The sequence below is a fragment of the Balaenoptera borealis genome, assembly GCF_965194805.1.
Source record: "Balaenoptera borealis genome assembly, chromosome: 15".
Lineage (NCBI taxonomy): Eukaryota > Metazoa > Chordata > Mammalia > Artiodactyla > Balaenopteridae > Balaenoptera > Balaenoptera borealis.
Window position 1 is genome coordinate 64,312,105 of NC_138871.1, and position 25,351 is coordinate 64,337,455.

General features: G+C 37.1%; 1 pseudogene across 1 annotated transcript; it reads right to left on the bottom strand.

The window, feature by feature from the left end:
* Window positions 1–8,317: 8,317 nt before the first annotated feature.
* Window positions 8,318–13,892, bottom strand: LOC309611849 (enkurin domain-containing protein 1 pseudogene; annotated as a pseudogene). Its single transcript has one exon. The product of its transcript is annotated as an enkurin domain-containing protein 1 pseudogene (transcript).
* Between the last annotated feature and the right edge of the window lie 11,459 nt (window positions 13,893–25,351).

Genomic DNA, 25,351 nt, shown 5'->3' on the forward strand with positions numbered 1-25,351 from the left:
GAGGCCAGGAGGGCTGTCAGACCACATCCTGGTCTGGTCCTTGTGAAGGAAAGTGAGAAGGAAGGGAGGTTGAGTGGAAGAGTCTTAGAAGGCAGTGCAGTTCTAAGGAAGTTTGACAAAGACAGTGGAAGTCCTTGATCTAAAGTCACCTTTCAGAGAAGTCCTCCATTTCTAAGAAATGTGCTGGTCTTATCCTTGCTCTGCTTAGCCATTGGCTGGGAGCAGCCCAGACAAAGTGTGGGAAACAGGATCACTACAAAACTAAGACCTAATCATAAGATTATAGAATGCTTCCCCTCCCCACACCTTACTATGAGGGCTTCTGTATAATAACAGAGGATTACAGCTGGAAGAACTGAAAGGCTCAGGCTCTATTTAAGAAGGAATTTCTAGGGAAACCTAAAGATAACAGGGGAGAAAAAAAAAGCTAAAGGAAATTGAAATTTCATATATCCACAGTTATAGCAAACATTAAAGACAGCCAAATTCTGGGGTCTGGATCAAAACGGCAAAGCAGGAAGATCCTGAGCTCACCCTCTTCAATGGGCACACCAAAATTACAGCTACTTGTAGAGGAGCTATCTCTTACAGAGACCCAAAGAAAGCAGACAAGATTTTTTACAACTAAAGATATAAAGAAGAAGCCACAATGAAATGGGTAAAAGAGGCAAAGAAGCCATCTAACAGGGTCCACACCCTTGGTGCAATGACCTACAAGTAGGAGGAAAATCACAACTCAGAGGTCCTCCCTGAGGAATAAGCAGTCCAATCCCCACATTGAGCTCCCCAGCCCAGGGGTCCTGTACCAGGAAGACAACTTTCCAAAATTTATGGCTATTAAAATCTGTGGGGCTTATATTTGGGAGAGCTAGAGGGCTGTAGAAAACCAAGTCTCCATTCTCAAAGGACATGAACAAAATCTCACTTGATCCAAGTACCAGCACAGAGAGAGCACTTTGAAAGATGCTGGGGTCAGGCCCACTTTCTGATCTTTGAGAGGGTCCTGAAGAAGCAGATGGCAGCTGGGACTAAGATGCTGGGGAAAGCCAATTTTGTGATCTTGTCTATCATGTTGAGACTGGAATTAATGGACACCGTTTTGGAACTCTCCCTCTAGCTGATCAGTGTGCTCACAGAAGTTTCACACCACAAGGCATCATGGCCAGACACACTGGGGGACTAGGCTGTCCACAAATGTACCTGTAGCAGTCATGCATCCCTGGAACTCACAGCCAGCAATGTCGGGGACCTGTTCTACCCACTAGCATAACTGCAGAAACTGTACATGGCAGAACCTTGCAGCCAGCTAGGCCAGGGAACAGCCACACATACCTGCACACCTGCAGCAGTCAGCCCCATCACAACAAAAAGATGCATACAGCCTACATAGGGAATACCCCTGAAGCATCTGGCTCTGATGGCCAGAGAGGAGTATGCTGCTGGATCCCATAGGACAACTCCTACCTAAGGCTACTTCACCAAGATTGGGAGATTAAACAGACATACCTAATACAAATAAATAAACACTAATAATTAGGCAGTATGAGAAGACATATGTTCTAAATGAAAAAACAAGACAAAGGCCTCAGAAAAATAACTAAACAAAATAGAGATAAGCAATTTATCCAATACAGAGTTTAAGGTAATGATAAGATTCTCACTGAACTCAGGAGAAGAATGGATGACCACAGTGAGAACTTCAACAAAGAGTTAGAAAATACAAAAAAGAACAAATCAGCGCTGAAGAATACAATAACTGAAATGAAAAATACACAAGAGGAAATCAATAGTAGATTAGATGATACAGAATAACAGACCAGTGATCTAGAAGACAAAGTAGTAGAAATCACTCCAGCTGAACAGAAAAAAGAATTAAGATAAATGAGGATAGTTTAAGGGACCTCTGAGACAACATTAATCATACTAACATTCCATTATAGGGGTCCTAGAAGGAGAAGTGAAATAGAAAGTGGCAGAAAACTTATTTGAAGAAATGATAGCTGAAAACTTTTATAACCTGGAGAAGGAAACAGACATCCAGGTCCAGGAAGTACAGATTTCCAAATAAGATGAACTCAAAGAGGTTCACACCAATACACATTATAATGAAAATGGCAAAAATTAAAAATTAAAAATCTTAAAAGCAACAGGAGAAAAGCAAATAGTTACATACAAGGGAACTCAGATAAGACTATCAGCTGACTTTTTAGCCCAAACTTCACAGGCCAGAAGGTAGTGACATGATATATCCAAAGTGCTGAAATTTTTAAAAACGTACAACCAAGAATACTCTAGCTAGCAACATTAACATTCAGAATTGAAGGAGATATAAAGGGTTTTACAGACAAGCAAAAGCCAAAGGAGTTCACCACTAAATGGCCTTACAAGGAATGTTAAAAGGACTTTTCTAAGTGGAAAAGAAAAAGCCACAACTAGAAATACAAAAATTATGAAAGAAAAAAATCTCACTGATAAAAGCAAACATAGTCAAGGTAGTGGATCAAACACTTAAAAAACTAGCAGAAGGTTAAAAGACAAACACAGTAAAACCATCTATATCTACAATAAGTAGTTAAGGAATACACAACATAAAAAGATACAAAATACGACATCAAAAACAAAAAATGTGTAAGGAGGGTTAAAAATGTAGAGCCTTTAGAATGCATTCAAACTTAAGAGATCATTAATAGCTATATACATTTGTAATTATATATTATCATCATAGTAACCACAAACCAAAACCTTTAATTATCTATTAAAAAAATAAAGAGAAAGGAATCTAAACATAACACTAAAGATAGTTGTCAAATCACAAAGGAAGAGAACAAAAGAAAAAATGAACAAAAAAGAACTGCAGAAAGAAAACAATTAACAAAATGGCAATAAGTACATACCTGTCAATAATTACTTTAATGGGCTAAATGCTCCAGTCCAAATACAAAGTATGGCTAAATGGATAGAAATAATACAGCCCATATATATGCTACCTCACATCAGATCTAAAGACACTCACAGACTGAAAGTGAAGGGATGGAAAAAGATATTCCATGCAAATAGAAATGAAAAGAAAGCTGGAGTAGCAATACTTATATCAAACAAAATAGACTTTAAAACAAATATTGTAACAAGAGACAAAGAAGACTACTGCATAATTACAAAGGGGTCAACCCAACAAGAGGGTATAACACTTGAAAATATATATATGCCCAACTGAATGGATTAAAGATTAAATGTAAGACTTGAAACCATAAAACTCTTGGAAGAAAACATAGACAGCACACATTGACTTTGGTCTTAGCAATATTTTTTTTAGATTTGTCTCCTCAGGCAAGGGATACAAAAGCAAAAATAAGTAAATGGGGATACATCAAACTAAAAAGCTTTTGCACAGGGAAGGAAACCATTAACGAAACAAATAGGTAACATACTGAGTGGAAAAAAAGATATTTACAATTGATATGTCCAATAAGTGGTTAATATCCAAAACATAAAAAGAACTCATAAAACAATACCAAAAAACAAGCACTCCAAATAAAAAGTTGTCAGAGGAGCTGAACAGACATTTTTCCAAAGAAGACATAGAGATGGCCACATGAAAAAATGATCAATATCACTAATCATGAGGGAAATGCAAAATCAAAACCACAATGAGATATCATCTCACACCTGTCAGGATGGCTATTATCAAAAGACAACAAATAACAAGCATTGGTGAGGATGTGGGAAAAAGGGAACCTTGTGCACTGTTGGTGGGCATGTAATTGGTGCAGTCCTATGGAAAAGAAAATGGAGATTCCTCAAAAAATTAAAAAAAGAAGTACCATACAATCTAGCAATTCCTGAGTATCTACCTGAAGAAAATGAAAGCACTAATTCAAAGAGATAGATGTAACCCTACATTCATCACAGCATTATTTACAATAGCCAAGATATGGAAGTGACCTAAATATCAACCGATGGATGAACGGATAAAGAAGTGGTATATACATACAATGGAATATTACTTAGCCATTAAAAAGGAATGGAATCTTGCCATTTGCAACAACACGGATGAATCTTCAGGGTATTATGCTAAGTGAAATGAGTCAGACAGAAAAAGGCAAATACCATATAATTTCACTTATATGTGAAATCTACCAAACAAAATTAATGAATAAACAAAACAAAACAGAAACAGACTCATAGCTACATAGAACAAACCAGTGGTTGGCTACGAGGAGGTGAACAGGGGAATAGATGAAATCAATTAAGGGGATTAAGAAGTACAAACTTCCAGTCATACAATAAATGTCACAGGAATGTAACGTACAGCATAGGGAATATAGTCAACAATATTGTAATACCTTTGTATGGTGACAGATTACTAGACTTATTATGGAGATCACTTGGTAATGTGTAAATCTTGAACCACTATGTTGTACACTTGAAACAGTATTGTACATCAACTATACTTCAATTTAAAAAAAAAAAAGATAGCCACACTCTTAGCCAGATTAACATAAACCCTCTCACTTAAAGCCTATTACCTCAATATATCATGCTTGGCTTTCAACAAAAAAATTAGAAGCCATGCTAAAAGTCAAGAAAAACTATCTTAAGAGACAAGAAGCATCAAAACCAGATTCATATATGGAAGAAGTTTTGGAATTATCGGACTAGGAATTTAAAATAACCATGATTAATATGCTATGGGCTGTAATGGAAAAAGTGGAGAACATGAAAGAACAGATGGGCAATGTAAGTAGAGAGACTGAAACTCAAAGAAGCAAAAAAAAAAAAAAAAAAAAAAATCAAAAACACTAACAGAAATGAAGAATTCCTTTGATGTGCTCCCCAGTAGACTGGACATAGCTGAGGATAGAAGCAGTGAGCTTAAATGTATATCAATTGAAACTTCCTAGTCTGATTTTAATACTTATTTCCAAATTGTTCTCCAAATGGTTATATCAATTCACATTTCCATCAGCAGAGTGTACAATATATGTGCAATTCCTTATACTTTCACCCAAACTGGGAATTAATACTTTAAAATTTAAATTATTGACCACCCATAAGCATTCTCTTCCTGACAGCTTGGTGCCTACAGAAAATATGATAAAGATTGTGTAGTTATATCCAGATCAATGATAAAAATTGAATAGGATTGGATTTATTATAGTGCCCTAAAGGCAGGGTATTTCAAATATTTCTTTACTGTGATCTACACAGAGTATGTATACACACACAATACTAAAACAAGAGTTACATAAAATAATAATTAGATTTACTATGGGTGGTGCAGTCTGGTGTTTTCTAATCTGGTTTCATCTTCTCTAATCTATTTCATTTAAAAAATTCTGATTGAGACTGACCAAATTAATTTCATCACCTATTAATTTAGGGAAAATACAAGTGACCTCTTTCCAGATTTTTAAAAACTTTTTTGAGCTATAATGCACATCCAGTAATATGGAAAGAATTTTAAGTATACTGTTTAATAAGTAAGTTTTAACAAATAAATATGCTGAATAACCACTTTCCCAATCAAGACAGAACATCGAACATCTGTACCTCCTTGAAGTCAACACTCAAACTCACCTCTTGTCCCAAGCAACCACTGATCTAATTCCTATCGCCATACATTAAGTGTGACTCCTTCATATCTTCACATAAATGGAATCATAGAGTATGAATAGTTTTCTATCTGACTTCTTTCAATGTAACATCTATAATATTTATCCATGAATATTAGGAGTCCATTCATTTTGTTTGCTGAATTGTATCATTTCAGTGAATGACAAGAGCACAACTTGTTTATTCATTTACCTATTGAGAGATATTCCTTCTCCAATTCAGTTTGTGATTATGATGAATAAAGATGCTATAAAAATCATGTACCTTTTTGGGGTATATGTTATCATTTGACTTGGGTAAATAATTAGGAATGAAATTGCTAGATTGTAGGATAGTGTATATAACATACAAAAACTGCAAAGATACTTGCCAAGATGGTCGTATCATTTTACAGTTCCAGAAGCAACATATTAAAGTTCCAGTGGCTCCATATTTTTGCCAACTCTTGGTATTTTCAGTTTTAATTTTTTTAAAATTCTAGCCATTCTATTATGTATGAACTAGCATCTTACTATGGTATTAATTTGCATGACCCTTATGACTAGTGATGTTTAGTGTCTTTTCTTGTGCTTATTGCCCAATAGTATATACCGTTAAAATGTTTTGCTTTTTTCTGTTTTCTAAGAAATCTTTGATTACTTCAAATTTGTGAAGATTTTCTCCTGGAAGTTTCTCATTCCAGCTTTTATATAAGGGTCTATGATCAATTTCAAATTAATTTTTTCTATGGTGTCAGGTAGGAGTTCAGTTTCATTTTTTCCCAATATGGATATTTATTTGTGGAATAGTCTACCTTTTCCACATTTAGTACCTTGGCATCTTTGCCCCAAATCAATTAGCCAAATAAATGTGTGTCTATTTTAGCACCCTCTGTTCTGTTCCATTGATTTATTTTAAAATTTTTATTCCAATAGCACTAGCTTTTTAGTAAGTGGTCCTTCAACTTTATTTTCTTTTCCATAATTGTTTGGTTATTCTACACTCTTGATATTTCCATATAAAATTTAAAATCAGCTTGTCAGTTTCTACTAAAAATCTGCTGGGATTGCACTGAAACGTAAAGAGATGATAAGACTACCGCTCAATACCTGAAATAAAAAGACAATGGATTTACATTTATTTAAAAAAGAAAACTTTGTTTTCCTTTTTTCTATCCACGTTTGTCATACATTAAAACCCAGGTATATTAGTTTACTAGGGCTGCTATAAAAAATTACCAATATCGGGAGACCTGAAAGATGGCAGAGGAGTAAGATGTGGAGATCACCTTCCTCCCCAGAAATACATCAGAAAAATATCTAAATGTGGAATGACACTTACAGAACACCTACTGAATGCTGACAGAAGACCTCAGACTTCCCAAAAGATATATATAAGTTTTTCTTTTTGTCTTTTTGTGAGTGTGTATGTGTATGCTTCTTTGTGTGATTTTGTCTGTATAGCTTTGCTTTTACCATTTCTCCTAGAGTTCTGTCAGTCGGTTTTATTTTTTAGTATCATTTTTAGTACTGGTTATCATTGGTGCATTTGTTTTTTGGCTTGGTTGCTCTCTTCTTTCTTTCTTTCTTCTTTTTTTATTACTTTTAAATTTTTTTATTTTTAAGAATTTTTTTATTTTTTATTTTAATTATTTTATTTTATTTATTTATTTTTCTTCCTCTCTTTCTTTCTTTCTCTCTCTCTCTCTCTCTCTTTCTTCCTTCCTTCCTCCCTCCCTCCCTCCCTTCCTTCCTTTCTTTCTTTCTTTTCTCCCTTTTCCTCTGAGCCATGTGGCTGACACGCTGCACTGGCCAGGTGTCAAGCCTGTGCCTCTGAGGTAGGAGAGCAAGTTCAGGACATTGGTCCACTCCTGGCTCCACATAATATCAAACGGCAAAAGCTCTCCCAGAGATCCCCATCTCAACGCTAACAATCAGTTGCACTCAACAACCAGCAAGCTACAGTGCTGGACACCCTATGCCAAACAACTAGCAAGGCAGAAACACAACCTCACTCATTAGCAGAGAGCTGCCTAAAATCAAAATAAGGTCACAGAAACCCCAAAACACACCACTGGAGTGGTCCTGCCCACCAGACAGACAAGATCCAGCCTCATCCACCAGAACACAGGCACAAGTCCCCTCCACCAGGAAGCCTACACAACCCAGTGAACCAACCTCACCCACTGGAAGCAGATACCAAAAACAACAGGAACTACAAACCTGCAGCCTGAGAAAAGGAGATCCCAAACACAGAAAGTTAAGCAAAATGAGAAGACAGAGAAACACACAGCAGATGAAGGAGCAAGGTCAACCCACCAGACCAAACAAATAAAGACGAAATAGGCAGACTACCTGAAAAAGAATTCAGAGTAATGATAGTAAAGGTGATCCAAAATCTTGGAAATAGAACGGAGAAAATACAAGAAACATTTAACAAGGACCTAGAAGAACTAAAGAGTAAACAAACAATGATGAACAACACAATAAACGAAATTAAAAATTTTCTAGAAGGAATCAATAGCAGAATAACTGAGGCAGAAGAATGGATGACCTGGAAGATAAAATAGTGAAAATAACTACTGCAGAGCAGAATAAAGAAAAAAGAATGAAAAGAATTGAGGACAGTCTCAGAGACGTCTGGGACAAAATTAAATGCAACAACATTAGAATTATAGCGGTCCCAGAAGAAGAAGAGAAAAAGAAAGGGACTGAGAAAATACTTTCTTCTCAAGTGCTCATGGAACATTCTCCAGGATAGATCATATCCTGGGTCACAAATCAAGCCTTGGTAAATTTAAGAAAATTGAAATTGTATCGAGTATTGTTTCCGAACACAACGCTATAAGACTAGATATCAAGTACAGGAGAAAATCTGTAAAAAATACAAAAACATGGAGGCTAAACAATACACTACCAACTAACCAAGAGATCACTGAAGATAGCAAAGAGGAAATCAAAAACTACCTAGAAACAAATGACAATGAACACACAACGACCCAAAACCTATGGGATGCAGCAAAAGCAGTTCTAAGAGGGAAGTTTATAGCAATAAAATCCTACCTCAAGAAACAAGAAACATCTCAAATAAACAACCTAAACTTACACGTAAAGCAATTAGAGAAAGAAGAACAAAAAAAACCCCCAAAGTTAGCAGACAGAAAGAAATCATAAAGATCAGCTCAGAAATAACTGAAAAAGAAATGAAGGACACAATAGCAAAGATCAATAAAACTAAAAGCTGGTTCTTTGAGAAGATAAACAAAATTGATAAACCATTAGCCAGACTCAACAAGAAAAAAGGGAGAAGACTCAAATCAATAGAATTAGAACTGAAAAAGGAGAAGTAACAACTGACACTGCAGAAATACAAAGGATCATGAGAGATTACTATAAGCAACTATATGCCAATAAAATGGACAACCTGGAAGAAATGAACAAATTCTTAGAAAAGCACAACCTTCCGAGGCTGAACCAGGAAGAAATAGAAAATATAAACAGACCAATCACAAGCACTGAAATTGAGACTGTGATTAAAAATCCTCCAACAAACAAAAGTCCAGGACCAGATGGCTTCACAGGTGAATTCTATCAAACATTTAGAGAAGAGCTAACACCTATCCTTTCAAACTCTTCCAAAATATAGCAGAGGGAGGAACACCTCCAAACTCATTCTATGAGGCCACCATCACCCTGATACCAAAACCAGACAAAGAGGTCACAAAATAAGAAAACTACAGGCCAATATCACTGATGAATATATATGGAAAAATCCTCAACAAAGTACTAGCAAACAGAATACAAACAGCACATTAAAAGAATCATAAACCATGATAAAGTGGGGTTTATCTCAGGAATACAAGGACTCTTCAATATATGCAAATCAATCAATGTGATAAACCATATTAACAAATTGAAGGATAAAAACCATATGATCATCTCAAAAGATGCAAAAAAGCTTCTGATAAAATTAAACACCCATTTATAATAAAAACCCTCCAGAAAGTAGGCATAGAATGAACTTACCTCAACATAATAAAGGCCATATATGACAAACCCATAGCCAACATCGTTTTCATTGGTGAAAACATGAAACTATTTCCACTAAGATCAGGAACAAGACAAGGCCCACTTGCCCACTCTCACCACTATTATTCAAAATAGTTTTGGAAGTTTTAGACACAGCAAACAGAGAAGAAAAAGAAGTAAAAGGAATCCAAATCAGAAAAGAAGTAAAACTGTCACTGTTTGCAGATGACATGATACTATACATAGAGAATCCTAAAGATGCTACCAGAAAACTACTAGAGCTAATCAATGAATTTGGTAAAGTAGCAGGATACAAAATTAATGCACAGAAATCTCTTGCATTCCTATATGCTAATGATGAAAAATCTGAAAGAGAAATTAAGGAAACACTCCCATTTACCATTGCAACAGAAAGAATAAAATACCTAGGAATAAACTTACCTAAGGAGACAAAAGACCTGTATGCAGAAAACTATAAGACACTGATGAAAGAAATTAAAGATGATAAAAACAGGTGGAGAGATATACCATGTTCTTGGATTAGAAGAATCAACATTGTGAAAATGACTATACTACCCAAAGCAATCTACAGATTCAGTACAATCCCTGTCAAACTACCACTGGCATTTTTCACAGAACTAGAACAAAAAAATTCACAAATTTGTATGGAAACACAAAAGACCCCAAATAGCCAAAGCAATCTTGAGAAAGAAAAATGGAGCTGGAGGAATCAGGCTCCCTGACTTCAGACTATACTACAAAGCCACAGTAATCAAGACAGTATAGTACTGGCACAAAAACAGAAATATAGATCGAGGAAACAGGATAGAAAGCCAAGAGATAAACCCACACACATATGGTCACCTTATATTTGATAAAGGAGGAAAGAATATACAATGGAGAAAACACAGCCTCTTCAATAAGTGGCGCTGGGAACACTGTACAGCTACATGTAAAAGAATGAAATGAGAACACTCCATAACACCATATGCAAAAAAAACCTCAAAATGGATTAAAGACCTAAATGTAAGGCCAGACACTATAAAACTCTTAGAGGAAATCACAGGCAGAAAACTCTATGACATACAGCACAGCAAGATCCTTTTTGACCCACCTCCTAGAGAAATGGAAATTAAAAAAAAAACAAAAAACAAATGGGACCTAATGAAACTTAAAAGCTTTTGCACAGCAAAGGAAACCATAAACAAGACGAAAAGACAACACTCAGAATGGGAGAAAATATTTGCAAACGAAGCAACTGACAAAGGATTAATCTCCAAAATTTACAAACAGCCCATGCAGCTCAATACCAAAAAAAGCAAACAACCCAATCCAAAAATGGGCAGAGTACCTAAATAGACATTTCTCCAAAGAAGATATACAGATGGCCAACAAATACATGAAAGGATGCTCAACATGACTAATCATTAGAGAAATGCAAATCAAAACTACAATGAGATATCACCTCACTCCAGTCAGAATGGCCATCATCAAAAAATCTATAAACAATAAATGCTGGAGAGGGTGTGGAGAAAAGAGAACCCTCCTGCACTGTTGGTGGGAATGTAAATTGATACAGCTACTATGGAGAACAGTATGGAGTTACCTTAAAAAACTATAAATCGAACTACCATACGACCCAGCAATCCCACTACTGGGCATATACCCTGAGAAAACCATAATTCAAAAAGAGACATGTACCACAATGTTCATTGCAGCTCTATTTACAATAGCCAGGATATGGAAGCAACCTAAGTGTCCATCCAATGGATAAAGAAGATGTGGCACATATATACAATGGAATGTTACTCAGTTATAAAAAGAAGGGAAATTGAGTTATTTGTAGTGAGGTGGATGGACCTAGAGTCTGTCATACAGAGTGAAGTCAGAAAGAGTAAAACAAATACCGTATGCTAACACATATATATGGAATCTGAAAAAAAAAAAAAAAGGTTCTGAAAAACCTAAGGGTAGGACAGGAGTAAAGATGCAGATGTAGAGAATGGACTTGAGGACACGCAGAGGGGGAAGGGTAAGCTGGGTAAGCTGGGACGAAGTGAGAGTGGCATGGACATATATACACTACCAAATGTAAAATAGATAGCTAGTGGGAAGCAGCCACATAGCACAGGGAGATCAGCTTGGTGCTTTGTGACCACCTAGAGGGGTGGGATGGGGAGGGTGGGAGGGAGACGCAAGAGGGAGGAGATATGGGGATATATGTATATGTAGAGCTGATTCACTTTCTTATAAAGCAGAAACTAACACACCATTGTAAAGCAATTATACTCCAATAAAGATGTTTTTAAAAAAATTACCAATATCTAGAATGGCTTACAACAATAAAAATTCATTCTTTCACAGCTCTAGAGGTTAAAAGGCTGAAATCAAGATGTCAGCAAATTAATGTTCCGTCTGAGACTCTGGGTAAAATCCTCGCTTGATTTTTCCTAGCTTCCTGAGGTGGCCACCAGGAATCTTTGGAATTCCTATCTTACAGCTGCATAACTCCAAACTCTGCCTCCACCATCTCTCCTGTGTGTGTTTCTATGTCTTTTTCTTCCTATAAGGACACTAGTTATGGTGAATTAGGACACATCTTAATCAAGTATGACCTCATCTTAACTTGTTTACATCTGCAAGGACCCTATTTTTAAATAAGGCCACATTGACAGGGACCAGGCCTTAGAACTTCAACATATCTTCTGGGAGAGACACAACACCAACCTGGTGCCGCTGGTTCTCAGGCATCCAAGTGTGGCCAGGGGGCACGGCCGGGTCCGGCTGGCTGTGCTGACGGGCCTCAGCCTCCTGCCGCCACAGATCCCTGCGCTCCAACAAGTAATGGGGCACGTGACCCTTCTGTGTGGCGTTGTAGTGCTCCTGGGCCTGCCATTGCTGCTCCAGCAAACGTGCCAGGACTTGCAGCAAGCGAGAATGCCGCCGGGGGGCCCTCTTGGCAGTGCGAGCATTGTGGGTAATGAAGTCCACACTTGGGCCTGGGCCCTTAGCATTGGGACCTGGTGGGGTTGGTTAGCTGGGGACTGGGGACACGGGGTGGTGGGAACCCAGGGCCGCAACGAGAATGTGCCCGCAGGAAGTGGGCAGGCTCTGTCCCAGAGGCAGGGCCGGGCTCCTGCATCTGGGCCTTGACATGGGACTCCACTTTGTCATACTTGGGTGAGCGCCACAGAGCCTTCAGGGGCCTGGACTGGTCCTACTCCCGGCTGTGCTCCTGCTCACGGAAGCGCCTCTGGATCTCCCTGATCCGCCTCAGGTTCTCCTTCTCATGGTCTTTGGGGTCCTTCCTCTTGGGAGAGGCCCCTGGGCCTAGGGAGATACCCCCGAGCTGTAGCAGCACGTCACCCACGCCGCACCGGCCACGCTCCAGGATTTCTCGGGCTCCGGGACCGATGCGGGGGCCGCGGGGAGGGGTGGCGTCTAGGTCGGGGTCCGGAGTCAGCAGGCCCAACTTCAGCGCGTTTCCCTCAAGGTGCCCTTGGGCCGAGGCCAGCCGCCGGTAGTAGTCAGGACAGAGCGTAGGGTCTGGGGGGATGGGCCCCGAGATGCGGGACGGACCCTCGCACATGCCGCCGTTGTCCTTCCAAGCAGTTTCACCGCCCACTGCCGCTTTTTTTTTTTTTTTTTTTTTTGTAGAAATAAGATCTACAGCTATAGCTTGGTGCAGGAGGAAAACAAAGATGAATTTATTTCTTACAGTTATAGGTTAAACTGTGTCCCCACAAAATTCATATGTTGAAGCCCTAATCCCCAATACCTTGGAATGCGACTGTATTTGGAGATAGGGCCTTAAAAGAAGTAACTTCATTAAAATAAGATTGTTAGAGTGAGTCCTAATCCAATATGCATGGTGCTCTCATAAGAAGAAGAGATTAAGGCACAGACAACACAGATCAAGGGAGGACCATATGAGGACACACAGAGAAGACACCTATGTACAAGCCAAAGAGAGATGTCTCAGAATGAAACCAACCCTGCCAATACCTTGATTTCAGACTATCGGACTTTAGAATTTTGAGTGAATAAATTTCTAACTCACCCAGTATGTGGTACTTTGTATGGCAGCCCTAGCAAACTAATAAGGCAGAGCAATGCTTTTAGTCCCTTTCAGCATAATAGAGTTATAAGCATATATAGGATTTTTGAACAATGTGAAGTTTAGGGATTGGACTTTTGGAGACATGTACAGACTGATATCATCTGTTGACGTATCATCACTCAGGTGAGATTTGTTAACATTTAAAATTGTGCTTATTGGGCTTCCCTGGTGGCGCAGTGGTTAGGAATCCGCCTGCCAATGCAGGGAACACGGGTTCGTGCCCCAGTCCGGGAAGATCCCATATGCTGCGGAGCGGCTAGGCCCGTGAGCCACAACTACTGAGCCTGCGCGTCTGGAGCCTGTGCTCCGCAACGAGAGGCCGTGACAGTGAGAGGCCCGCGCACCGCGATGAAGAGTGGCCCCCGCTTGCCACAACTAGAGAAAGCCCTCGCACAGAAACGAAGACCCAACACAGCCAAAAATAAATAAATAAATAAATTTATTTAAAAAAAAAAAAAATGGTGGCAAAATACACATAACATAAAATTAAAAAAAAAAAAATTGTGCTTATTGAGTTAAGTGAAACATGATTGGTAACATTCAGAGCAAGGTGTTCTCATTGATCAATTAATATATTCACTAAGGTAAATTATCACTGATCCATTAAACAGGTTTAAACCAGTTCTGGTAGCTTCTTGTTATCATGGCTAAAGAATAATCCATCTTCACCTAACTTTAGAGAAATGTTTTTCAGAACTTTTAAATTAGGAGAAAATAACTCTTAATAATACTGAAAATTTATCCATAAACATGGTATATATATATGAATTTATTTGTACCTTCTTTAATTTCTCTCAGTAATGTTTTGAATTCTCTCTCTGGATTTTATTTCACAAAATAATTTATTAAGGCTCATTTCTATCCATTAATCTTTAATTCATTGAGAACATCTGAAATCCACTTACATGTGAATTTATCATTCCATATATTTCTATTTTGTCCAAAATAATTTCTTGAGAAATTACAAAAATAACTCCAGAGATCTAGAAATTTGGGGGACTCAAAGAACTGGTATCACTTACACAGTGAACAGTCAACCATAAATGTTAACAGATGGAAGGAAAGACAAGGACAGATATTTCAAATGTATCCCATCCCTTCACACCTATTCCATATCTGTATTCTGTTTATTTGGATAATAGCAAAGAGCCTAATTTATTAATTTGGGATTCATATATCTCCCTCCCTAATCTGCATATCTAAGTAATAATAAATAAAATGCTTAACAGTAAGTCATTTAAGTGAAAGGAATAATAGAAACATGGGTTTACACAACATTCCCAGAATAATGCAAAACACACTGAATGCTGATTTTTCTTTAATATGCCAGGTCTTATATTTAATTTGAAGCTTTTTAATGTCAGCAAAAGGCACATGGAATTTTCAACTCAAATATTTATCTTTAGTCAATAGAATTCAGCAAAATATGTATGGGTCATTCATTTTAGTTGGGGGGGGAAACCTAGGCATTGATCATTACTCACTCTGTACTGATATGATAAGCTATTCAGTTCTAATTGTGATAACAATTGACCATTTGCAATGTAAGAATGCCTATAATGTAAGTGCACAGAGATCTAACTGAAACCAAAAAAAGAGAGCTAAATAATTTTACTGTAATTTGGTTTCCTTTATTCAATTTTTGATCATTGTGATGTTCAGGATATAAGGAATAATTGCATATATATATAATTTTTTTTCTATTGGAGTATAGTTGCTTTACACTGCTGTATCAGTTTCTGCTATACAGCAAAGTGAATCAGCCATATGTATACATATATCCCTCTTTTTTGAATTTCCTTCCCATTTAGGTCATCACAGAGCACCAGGTAGGGTTCCCTGCACTATACAGTAGGTTCTTATTAGTTATCTATTTTATACATAGTAGTGTATATATGTCAATCCAATCTCCCAAGTCATCCCACCCCCCCATTCTCCCTTAGTATCCATACATTAGTTCTCTACGCCTGTGTCTTTTTTTCTGCTTTGCATATAAGATCATCTATACGATTTTTCTTGAATCCACATATATGTGTTAATATATGATATTTGTTTTTCTCTTTCTGATTTACTTCACTCTGTATGACAGACTCTAGGTCCATCCACCTCACTACAAATAACTCAATTTCATTTCTTTTTATGGCTCAGTAATATTCCATTGTATATATGTGCCACATCTTCTTTATCCATTCATCTGTCAATGGACATTTAGTTTGCTTCCATGTCCTGGCTATTGTAAATAGTGCTTCAATGAACATTGAGGTGCATGTGTCTTTATGAATTATGGTTTTCTCTGGCTTATGCCCAGGAGTGGGATTGCTGGGTCATATGGAGTTCTGTTTTTATTTTTTTTAAGGAACCTCCATACTGTTCCCCATAGTGATTGAATCAATTTACATTCCCACCAACAGTGTAAGAGGGTTCCCCTTTCTCCACACCCTCTCCATCATTTATTGTTTGTAGATTTTTTGATGATGGCCATTCTGACCAGTGTGAGGTGATACCTCATTGTAGTTTTGATTTGCATGTCTCTAACAATTAGTGATGTTGAGCATCTTTTCATGTGTTTGTTGGGCATTTGTATGTCTTCTTTGGAGAAATGTCTATTTAGGTGTTCTGCCCATTTTTGGATTGGGTTGTTTGTTTTTTTGATATTGAGTTGCAAGAGCTGTTTGTATATTTTAGAGATTAATCCACTGTCAGTTGCTTCATTTGCAAATATTTTCTCCCATTCTGAGGGTTGTCTTTTCGTCTTGTTTATAGTTTCCTTTGCTGTGCAATAGCTTTTAAGTTTAATTAGGTCCCATTTGTTTATTTTTGTTTTTATTCTCCTTACTCTAGGAGGTGGGTCAAAAAAGATCTTGCTGCAATTTATGTCAAAGAGTGGTCTGCCTATGTTTTATAGTGTCTGGCCTTACATATAGGTCTTTAATCCATTTTGAGTTTATTATTGTGTATGGTGTTAGGGAGTGTCCTAATTTCATTCTTTTACATGTAGCTGTCCAGTTTTTTCAGCACCATTTATTGAAGAGACTGTCTTCTCTCCATTGTATATCCTTGCCTCCTTTGTCATAGATTAGTTGACCATAGGTGTGTGGGTTTATCTCTAGGCATTCTATCCTGTTCCATTCATCTATATTTCTGTTTTTGTGCCAGTACCATACTGTCTGGATTACTGTAGCTTTGTAGTATAGTCTGATGTCAGGGAGCCTGATTCCTCCAGTTCCATTTTTCTTCCTTAAGATTGCTTTGGCTATTCAGGGTCTTTTGTGTTTCCATACAAATTATAAAATTTTTGTTCTACTTCTCTAAAAAATGCCATTGGTAATTTGATAGGGATTGCATTGAATCTGTAGATTGCTTTGAGTAATATGGTCATTTTCACAATATTGATTCTTCCAATCCAAGAACATGGTATATCTCTCCATCTGTTTGTGTCATCTTTGATTTCTTTCATCAATATCTTATAGTTTTCTGCATACGGGTCCTCTGCCTCCTTAGGTAGGTTTATCCCTAGGTATTTTATTCTTTTTGTTGCAATGGTAAATGGGATTGTTTCCTTAATTTCTCTTTCTGATCTTTCATTGTTAGTGTAGAGGAATGCAAGAGATTTCTGTGTATTAATTTTGTATCCTGCAACTTTACCAGATTCATTGTTTAGCTCTAGTAGTTTTCTGGTGGCATGTTTAGGATTTTCTATGTACAGTATCATGCCATCTGCCAACAGTGATGGTTTTACTTCTTCTTTTCCAATTTGCATTCCTTTAATTTCTTTTTCTTTTCTGATTGCCATGGCTAGGACTTCCAAAACTATGTTGAATAATAGTGGTGAGAGTGAACACCCTTGTCTTGTTCCTGATTTTAGAGGAAATGCTTTCAGTTTTTCACCATTGAGAATGATATTTGCTGTGGGTTTGTCATATATGACCTTTATTATGTTGAGGTAGTTTCCCTGTATGCCCACCTTCTGGAGAGGTTTCATCATAAATAGGTGTTGCATTTTGTCAAGAGTATTTTCTGCATCTATTGAGATGATTATATTTTTTTTCTTCAATTTTTTAATACGGTGTATCACATTGATTGATTTGCATATATTGAAGAATCCTTTCATCCCTAGGATAAATCCCACTTGATTATGGGTGTATGATCCTTTTAATGTGTTGTTGGATTCTGTTTGCTACTATTTTGTTGAGAATTTTTGCATCTATGTTCATTAGTGATATTGGTCTGTAATTTTCTTTTTTGTGTGTGATATCTTTGGTTTTGGTATCAGGGTGATTGTGGCCTCATAGAATGAGCTTGGGAGTGTTCCTCCCTCTGCACGTTTTTGGAATAGTTTGAGAAGGATAGGTGTTAACTCTTCTCTAAATGTTTCATAGAATTCACCTTTTGAAGCCATCTGGTCCTGGACTTTTGATTGTTGGAAGATTTTAAATCACAGTTTCAATTTCATTACTTGTGATTGGTGTGTTCATGTATTCAATTTCTTCCTGGTTCTGTCTTGGAAGGTTGTACTTTTCTATGAATTTGTCCATTTCTTCCAGATTGTCTATTTTATTGACATATAGTTGCTTGCAGTAGTCTCTTACTATCCTTTCTATTTCTGTGGTGTCAGTTGTAACTTCTTTTCCATTTCTACTTTAATTGATTTGATTCCTCTCCCTTTTTTTCTTGGTGAGTCTGGCTAAGGGTTTATCTATTTTGTTTATCTTCTCAAAGAACCAGCTTTTAGTTTTCTTGATCTTTGCTGTTGTTTTTTTCTCTTCTATTTCACTTATTTCTGCTTTGATCTTTATGATTTATTTCCTTCTACTAAATTTGGGTTTTTTTGTTCCTTCTTTCTCTAGTTGCTTTAGGTGTAAGGTTAGGTTTTTTATTTGACTTTTTTCTTGTTTCTTGAGGTAGGATTTTATTGCTATAAACTTCCCTCTTAGAACTGCTTTTGCTGTATCCCATAGGTTTTGGGTTGTTTTGTTCTGGTTGTCATTTGTTTCTAGTAATTTTTTTATTTCCTCTTTGATTTCTTCAGTGATGTCTTGGTTATTTAGTTCCATATCATTTAGCCTCCATGTGTTTGTGTTTCTTACAGTTTTTTTTCCTGTAACTGATTTCTAATCTCATAGTGTTGTGGTCAGAAAAGATGCTTGATATGATTTCAATTTTCTTAAATTTACCGAGGCTTGATTTGTGACCCAAGATGTGCTCTATCCTGGAGAATGTTTCATGTGCACTTGAGAAGAAAGTGTATTTTGCTGCATTCGGATGTAATATCCTATAATTATCAATTAAATCTATCTGGTCTAATGTGTCATTTAAGTTTGTGTTTCCTTATTAATTTTATGTCTGGAAGATCTATCGATTGGTGTGACAGAAGTGTTAAAGTCCCCCACTATTATTGTGTTACTGTTGATTTCCCCTTTTGTAGTTGTTAGCATTTGCCTTATGCATTGAAGTGCTCCTATGTTGGGTGCATAAATATTTACAATTGTGATATCTTCTTGGAATGGTCCCTTGATCATTATGTAGTGTTCTCCCTTGTCTCTTGCAATAGTCTTTATTTCAAAACCTCTTTTGTCTGATATGAATAGTGCTACGCCAGTTTTCTTTTCATTTCCATTTGCATGGAATATCTTTTTCCATCCCCTCCCTTTCAGTCTGTATGTGTCCCTAGGTCAGAAGTGAGCCTCTTGTAGACAGCATATATACAGGTCTTATTTTTATATCCATTCAGCCAGTCTATATATTTCGGTTGGAGCATTTAATCCATTTACATTTAAGGTAATTGTCGATATGTATGTTCCTATCACCATTTTCTTAATTGTTTCGCATTTGTTTTTGTAGGACTTTTTCTTGTGTTTCCCACCTAGAGAAGTTCCTTTAGCATTTGTTGTAAGGGTGGTTTGGTGGTGCTGAATTCTCTTAGCTTTTGCTTGTCTGTAAAGTTTTTTATTTCTCTGTCGAATCTGAATGAAATCCTTGCTGGGTAGAGTAATATTGGTTGTAGGTTTTCCCCTTTCATCATTTTAAATATATCCTGCCACTCCCTTTGAGCCTGCATAGTTTGTGCTGAAAACTCAGCCTATAACCTTATGAGGAGCCCCTTGTATGTTATTTGTTGCTTTTCCTTTGCTGCTTTTAATATTTTTTCTTTGAGGTTAACTTTTGTTAGTTTGCTTAATATGTGTCTTGGCTTGGGTTTTTCCTGTATGGGACTCTCTGTGCTTCCTGGACTTGGCTGAGTATTTCCCTTCCCAAGTTAGGGAAGTTTTCAACTATAATTTCTTCAAATATTTTCCCAGACGCTTTCTTTCTCTTCTTCTTCTGGGACCCCTATAATTCGACTGTTGTTGTGTTTCATGTTGTCCCAGAGGCCTCTGAGACTGTCATCATTTATTTTCATTCTTTTTTCTTTATTCTACTCCGCAGCAGTTATTTCCACCATTGTATTTTCCAGCTCACTTATCAATTCTTCTGTCTCAGTTATTCTGCTATCGATTCCTTCTAGTTTTTCATTTCACTTATTGTGTTGTTCTTCACTGATTGTTTGTTCTTTAGTTCTTCTAGGTCCTTGTTCAACACTTCTTGTGTCTTCTTGATCCGTGCCTCCATTCTACTGATATTCCCAAGATCTTGGATCATCTTTACTATCATTACTCTGAATTCATTTTCAGGTAGATTGCCTATTTCCTCTTCATGTGTTTGATCTTGTGGGTTTTTACCTTGCTCCTCTGTCTGCAACATATTTCTGTGTCATCTCATTTTGTCCAACTTACTGTGTTTATGGTCTCCTTTCCGCAGGCTGCAGGGTCCTAGTTCCTCTTGCTTCTGTTGTCGTCCCCCTGGTGGGTAAGTTTGGTCCAGGGGTTTGTGTAGGCTTCCTGGTGGGAGGGACTGGTTCCTGTACTCTTGTTTGTGGAGCTGAGTCTTTTCCCTCTGTTGTACAGGGCCGCATCGGGTGGTGTGTTTTGGGGTGTCTGTGAGCTTAGTACAACTTTAGGCAACCCGTCTGCTGATGGGTGGGACTGTGTTCCTGTCTTGCTTGTTGTTTGGCATGAGGTGCTCAGCATTGTAGCCTGCAGCCAGTTGGGTGGAGCTGGGTCTTGGTGTCGAGATGGATACCTTGAGGAAAGCACACTCTGATTATATTTTCTGGGCCCAGGAATTCTCTAGCAGTCCAGCATCCTGGACTCTGAGCTCTCACCCCAGAGGCTCAGGCCCAACCTCTGGCCAGGGTACCAAGAGCCTGCAAGCTGCCCAGCACAGCCCGAGAAAAAAGGGAAAAAAAAAAAAAAAAGGAAAAGAAAATAAACAGACAAAACACAAGCAAATAGCAAGAACAAAAACAAACAGCAACAACAACAAACAAAAACGAAACAAAACCAAATAAAAGAAGGAAACAAACAGATGAACCAAACCCAAGACAAATGATAAAAACAAAGCCAAACAAACAGATACAAACAGACAGAAAAAAAACCAAAGAAAACCCAAAGAAGGGAACAAACGAACTCAAAAATGAAAAGAATCAATAAAGACTAAACTAACAAAAACAAAAAACACAAAACAAAAACAGAAAGCAAACTAAAAAAAAGCAAAGAAAACATAAAACACATAAAAACAATCAAAAAAAGAACAAAAACAAGAAAAAATATACAAAACAAAAAAAGTAAAGTAAAAATAGAAAAATTTTAAAATATATTTTAAAAATTTAAAAATAAAAATTAATAAAAACAACAACAATGACAATTTCAGCTTCCCACCAGGGTTGCTGGTCCCTTTTTTGATTCCTCTTTTCTTTTTGTCTTCCTTTCATCCTACCTGTTTGTGAGGGGATTTTTCTTGTCCTTTATGTGTCCAAAGTCTTCCACTAATGTTCAGCAAGTGCTCTGTGAGAATTGTTCCATTTGTAGATGTATTCTTGATGTACTCGTCGTGACGAGAGACGAACTCCGCATCCTCCTATTCCACCATCTTGACCCCTCTCTATCCTGTTGACATCGCCCCTGCTCTGGGCTGGGCAGACCCAGGTGCAAGTGCGGCTGATCCACTCCAGCAAGGCAGTCGGGGTTCTGTGGGGGATCTGGTGTAGGATGGTCAGGGCAAGTGTCAGTTGAGCTGAAGCTTGAAGGAGAACCACAGACTTCTGGCCAAAGAGAGGTGTCCTGGTCCCTTTCCTATGCTGGTGGCCCCTGGTTCATTTGCCCAATGCCCAGTAAGACAAACCATGGGACACCAAAGTTTGCAGAGCACATATGTTCTTTACAACAATGGTGTCCAAACTTTTTTAAACCCACATCCTAGTTTGGAAAGAAATCACAATCCATCCAATTTAGAGTGTAGTTAATTATTTAAACATTGCATATATAATATTATATATATGTGTGTGTGTGTGTGTGTGTGTTATATATGTATGTGTGTGTATACCCACACATGCATTTTGGACATTATAATACATACACAAAAATATAAACTAAAATAGAAGATAATAAATACATAAATAGAAATTTCAGTATTTTCTTTCCAAACTCCAATGGATTGTCTTGCATATGCCTCATTTTGAACATTACTGCTAGAGAGGATGACTGGTCTTATTGGATTAAAGTCAGCACATAGAAAGGATGCTGGTAAACTGAGGAAGTTTAGGCCAGTGGCTTCAGTGAGCATCAGAATCACCCAGATAGCCCAGCTGCCCCTGCAGCATTTCTGATGCAGTAGCTCTGGGGTGTGGCCTGAGATTTTGCATTTCTAATAGACTCTTGGGTGAATCTGTTGCTGCTGCTGCTACTGGTGCTTAGGGGAATACTCACTTGGACAAAAAGGAAGGCTTATACTGAGTATGGTTAAGTGATAACTCATAGACAAAAGCACATGCTTTCCTACTCTTTTTTAATATAAAAATGTAATTCTGTATTAAAGTATGTTTCTTCAAATCACCTAAAATACATATATATATCTTTTCCCTAACTGGAGTAATTCTTACCAGTGGTGTAAACTTTAAACCAAACTAATACACAAAATAAAACAAACCAGGAATCATGTCTGATAGTAATTTTATTGAAAAAGACAAAACAGCAGGTAGCTAAACTGCCCCTTTCCCTTCAGTATTTCTTCAGTGTTTCACAAAATCTGCAGCAACAATTACCTTGAGTGCACTCTCAGCTAGCAACACTTTCCCATGCCTCATCCAATGTTTAGGTAAGTTCTAACAGGTGAAAACTATAGCTAATATTTATTTTATTTTAAAAGATCACATAGTTAATGAGTGGCTGGATCAGGATTTGAATCCAGGTAATGTGGTGATAGAATCTGTGCACTTATTCACTCACTTGTACTGTTTCCCAGGTTTTAATGAAAAGGAATTCTAGGTTTAGCCTGTTGCAACATTTTCAGGTATGATACTGCCCTATTTCTTAAAGCCTTGTCTTTCTGTTATCTCTGTCATTCTTCAGGTCTCCCAGCTTTATGTGATGCTGTCATTCTATCGCTGGTACTAGAGTTGCACTTTATGAGTAAAGGAAAGAAATGACTCCTATGGTTTTCTAAAGAAAAAATATTTGTGCGACCACTGACCAGGCCACTCAGCATGATTCTTCAACATGACCATCCTCTAGGATGCTCTGAATGCTAGCTTCATTACTCTGAGGTGCTGTGGCCAGGAAAACTCAGAGAAGCTGATCCACATAAGTGTCTTCCCAGCTGAGAACTGCTTGAGGGCCATGGTGAACCCAACACAAATGACCTGAGGGTGAGTTTTGTTATGATATTTTTAAAAACTGCTATTATTCATTATTCATAATTTAATTTGAATAAATGTAGTCTGACAGTCAGTCATCTGTAGCCCCAGAAAAGCATCAGGCATACAGCTGACTCTCTTCAACAGGTCAGGACCTAACCAGTAAAACCTCAAAAATGCTAATTACTCTTTGTTCTACCCCGATAAAGGTCAGTGTCCCAATCTACACGGACTTAATGTCAACCTCACATTTTCTTGCTAATACAGGTTTCACAGAAGACGGGAAAACACACACACACACACATTCCTTGGCCAGTTCACCTGTAAAATAGTGAAAATTACTAAAATTCTCTCCCACACATCACATTATTTACAGAGGTTTCTGAAGTTCTAAATTAATTGCCATCACAATTTGACATATCATTGTCAGAGTATAGTGATTGTATCCCTTGTTTACAAAAAATATAAAAACAAACAATGAAAATCCAAAAAATAAGCATCTGCTCACCTAGTACAATTTGAGGGAGATAAAAGTCACTTTTATTATTCTCATTCTTTCACCCTAGAAAAGTTCACCCATCTACTTACCTGACAGTTGATACTTAAAGGTCAAGGCATTGACATACAATAAAGACTGATCATAATTGTAGCTACTTTGCTTAATAACACAGTAACTCATTAGCAACTGAGTTAGGTGAAAAGAGCACAAGCTTTAATATTATAAAGTGTGAGGTTCAAATCTCACTTTTGTCACTTTCTAGCTGTATGACTAGGTAAGGCACTTAATCATTTATATCACTTAAAAATGGGAATAACAGTACCTACTTTGCAAGTTTTCTGTGAGGATGAAAGAGGTACAGAGTGCCTGTGGTAGTGAGTTGGTCATGAGAGATCAACTTAGAAACTTCCTACTTGTCTGTAGACTACTTGAGAGCAGACAACACTACTGCAATGAACAAAGTTTGAGAGATAAGACTAAAACTCAGAATTTCTTATTACACTGACTTTGCATTGTCTGTGACAGCTCATGACCTAAAATGTGACTTATTTTGGTTCTTTCTAATTCAAGAAATTCTCTGATTCAAGTGCAAATCTCCTTCTACCTCCGATTTCACTAGATTTGATGTCTTGAGGGTAAATTTAGGTTCCAAAAATATTATTTAGTGGTTTATTTCTGATATTCAAAACTCCATTTTTGTCCTTAAGCTTTACATCCAACATACAAATCTTTTTATTCTGTTTATATTTCCAGCAAATTTTAACCATGATCACGTTTATAAACTTAACACTGTCAATGTTTTAAATTGCATTCATAAATTTAATATATTTCAGTTCCTTTTTAAGTACTTTGGCTAACTTATAAAATAAAATTTCCCCTAATGCTTTTAATAAAACCAGCAGAATTAAAACTATAAATATGGTGATTCTTAAATTATTTTAAGTTTCCCAATACAACACATAATCTTAGTAAATTACAAGTCTAAAGCAATTACTCAATGACATATTTTAAATTAGAATCACAAGGTTAATTTTTTACTTGAAAAGGCCAAATCCTCTTTTATATTACAACTGGCTAAAACACTAAATTTGGACACATTCTTTCTTAGCACAAAAGAATTAATGCTATAGATACGATTCTATCAGTAATTTGTACATTTAACCCTAAATCTTCCTGCAGTTAAGGATGTTAAGGAAATAATTATATCACCCTACACATCTTCTCAGAAGGTTATTAAGGTCATTTAAGGATCAGAAATACAGGCCAGATATATAAGGTCTGGAGCTACAAATATCCATGGTGATTTTTTCTTACAATCCCAACTGTCAGGCTGACTTCCATTTTTAGGCACTTTACCTTAGAGTCCTTAATTGAAGAAGGAA